Consider the following 3,722-nt stretch of genomic DNA (forward strand, 5'->3'; position numbering starts at 1 on the left):
TTTCTTTAAGTAGATTCATCATTTCAGTCATTTTGAGCTTCATATTCTGTTGCTCTTCTTCTAGGAAAGGGTGAGAATGATGAAGAAGAGCCTAAAAGTTCTTTAGTGGAAAAGTTCAGGGTTTTACTTGGGCTAAGAAGCTTCCACGTGAGAAGGACATTAAATGGTGACTAGGTATACCTAGTCCCTCAGAGGTAAATCTACCTCAGCTGTAGCATTCCCCACATTACCCTGATTTAGATTATTATTAGCAACATTGTTGACGTTCTGGGCCATCTTTTCAAGTATTTTCTGTTTTCTTTCTCTTTTGCAGGTCTTCTCAATCTCAGGATCAACGGGTACTAGTATTTTCGAACCCTTACGTCGCATAAAAATAGGTCACCTGAAATTGAGAAATTTAAAAGCAACTCGATTTAGAAAACGTTAAATTAAAACCAAAGTAGATTGAAAACCAATTATATTTGATATTGATTATTAGTCCCCGGCAACGGCGCCAAAAACTTGATCTTGAAATTATGTACGCAAGTATACGTAGTTGTGTCAAGTAGTAAAGTCTGTGAGAACAGAGATCGCCCCACAGAGACTTTTAACCAATTACCAATAATTGTTTTTCACTTTCTATTTGGTGATTAAAATTAAGATGAATAATTCTAAACTATAAACTTAATTTAAATAACTAGAAATAGAATAATAAATTAACGAATTAAAAATCAATAATAAAAAGCCTAGGAATTAATTTCATCAACTTTTCATTCTATTAATTTTAATAATCAGTTCTAAATCTCTTCTTTCTATTCTAATAGCAGGTTAACATAATCGATTCCTATTCTTTTTCAAGATATATGATCTCACCCTATATGCAGGTTTCTACATCTCTGTGATAAACTTAAACATATAGAAGGCATTAAGTACGGAAACCTAATTACTACACAAGTCATACAGGTACTTTCGTCCAATATGCAACCTATGTCTATATAATGATAGCATATTCAATTCTCATCTTTTGAATTTGGAATTTGGAATCAAAACCATTAAATCAAGTAAATAGTGATCAAGTATTTAGTAGCATTAAACAAGCATCATATAGATTAGAATAGAGAAGAAGTATTAATAAAACATCATAATAAAATTAAATTGAAATTCAAGTGACTACATTAATCCCTAGATAAAAGATTTAGTTCATAGCTAACATAATGAAAATAAAATTCAAATAATTATTCATAGAAAATAACCTAAAGAATTCAGATGAATAAGAAATCTAGAAAGTCATAAACTTCAAAGAAAAACAAATAATTACAGCAGTCTTTTCTAGATCTAGGGTTTTTAAAACTAAAACACTCTCCCAAATTTCCAGAATAATGTCCCTTAAATAGTTTTCCAAGGCTCCCAAGTGAAAAGACTGTTTTGTCCTTCAAAAAGTGGCTAAAAATCTCAAAATCGCGCTTATAGCGCTGTAGCGCTAGGTATTAGGCGTCGTAGCACTATTGTTAGTGCCAAATTTCCTCAAAAGTTGTTTCACTAGCGTTGTAGCGCCAGTAATGTAGCGTTGTAGTGCCATTCTTCTGATCCTGATAGCGATGTAGCACTGGGGCGCTACTGAGAGTCTCAACAGCTTTCTGTATCCTTTCTAGCATTGTAGCGCCACTTTGATAGCGTTGTAGCGCTATTGCAAAATCATTACTTGAACATATTGCTCCCGAAAGACGTGATTTTCTCCAAAATATCTCCATTTTCTTCCACTTTCACTTCATTCCACTCTTTTCACCATCTTAGCATGAAAAACCTAAAACATGAACAAACGAGCATAATTCTGCAATAAAATAGCCCTAAACTAATGAAAACCTACCAAAAAACTAGACCCTAAATGAGCCTATAACCCGTTTATCACCTCCTCCAATAAAAGGGAGGGACATAGCCACAATTTTCAAAGGGCCTCATTTGGCAGGTAGGAGTAATGGAGCCCAGAAGAGGTACATACAGGAGCTAAAACCCCACAATGGCACTAAGTTCGTTCCAAAGCAAAGGTTGTCTATACAACACCGGTTGGAGAAACAACCAATCATTTTCATGGAAGAGGATACTAGCCACGTCCAGTTCCCTCATAATGATCTGCTAGTTATAATCACTCAACTCGCCCATCGAAGAGTATGGAGAATACTAATTCATAATGAGAGCTTTGTAAACATGTTGTTCAGGTCCACCCTAGAAAAGATGGCGCTATTTGTAACTGATCTTGAGGCAACCTTGATGACCCTACATGGATTTTTGGGAGATGGAACAGTAGCCATAGGGACGATTAAGCTTGTAGTGACAATAGGAGATGATATGCAAGTTGTTGCTAAACTGCTCGAGTTCCTTGTAATCGATTTCTTGGCTACATACAACGCATTTTTGGGACAACCCGCCCTGATGAGTTTTGAAGCTATCACCTCAATCCGACATTTAGCAATGAAGTTCCCCTCAACCTCAGGTATATGTACTGTAAGAGGAGATTAGCTCACTACCAGATAATTTTTACAGCACTGCTATGAAGGGGAAATCATAACGTGGGAAGCAAGCCATGGTCATCATTGAAGGGAATGTGAAGCCTCGGGTAATGGAAATTTCAAATGGGGGGGAAGAACCTTAGGAAGAAGATAACGAGGTTGCCCGACAAGAAGACATTGATCCGAGATTAGGCGAAGACATGTCTAAGCTCCAAGCATTGGAGGAGCTCGAGGAAATCAATATGGACCCAGGGGTACCTTCAAGGGTTGTAAAGATTGGAAAGAATCTTGGAACTGAAAGGAAGAAGGAGCTGGTCGAGTTTTTGAGAAATAACCTGGACGTCTCCGCTTGGTCACATGAAGATATGGTGGGAATCAATCCAAATGTTATGATGCATACTTTGAATATGGACAAGAATGTGCATGCAATGGTACAGAAACATAGGCTTTTGGGGTAGGAACAATCAGAAGCTTTAGAAGAAGAAGTAGTTCGCTTACTTTAGTGTGGGTTCATAAGAGAAGCAAAATATCTGACCTGGATTGCTATCCCTGTCTTGGTCCTAAATCCCAATGGAAAGTGGAGAACGTGTATTGACTTCTCTGACCTTAAACAGGCATGTCCTAAGGATTGTTTTCCACTACCTAGAATTGATCATTAGGTAGACGCGAGAGCAGGTCACGAGCTCATTTCTTTCATGCGGTCAACACCGTATTTGTTCGAGAAGAAAATTGAGCACAAAACCCGGTGTACTACGTGATTAAAAGGCTTATGGGAGCTGAATCTAGATACCCTTTAATAGAAAAACTAGCGTTCTGCTTGATCTTGGCCTCAAGAAAACTCAGGTTGTATTTCCAGTCCCACAACGTCCACGTCTTAACCGAGCAACCTTTAAGGCAAGTCTTGCAAAAACCTAAAGCATCAGGAAGTATTCTTAAATGGGCCATCGAACTCAGTCATTTCGAGATATTATATAAGCTAAGAACAGCAATCAAGAGTCAAGTGCTCACTGATTTTCTAGCAGAATACACAGGTTTTCAAGATGAGCCAATGAGGGAACCAGTGCAAGAATTGAGGAAACTCTTCGATGATGGATCATCTAAGGAGAACAGATACAGAGCTGGCATAATTTTGATCTTTCTTGAAGTACATCGATTCAATACATCTCTGAGGTTCAGTTTTGAAGCATCCAACAATGATTGGCAGGAGTGCGAGTGGCAAAAGAACTGAAAGCAAAG

Source organism: Humulus lupulus, chromosome 1, assembly GCF_963169125.1.
Source record: "Humulus lupulus chromosome 1, drHumLupu1.1, whole genome shotgun sequence".
NCBI classification, from domain to species: domain Eukaryota; kingdom Viridiplantae; phylum Streptophyta; class Magnoliopsida; order Rosales; family Cannabaceae; genus Humulus; species Humulus lupulus.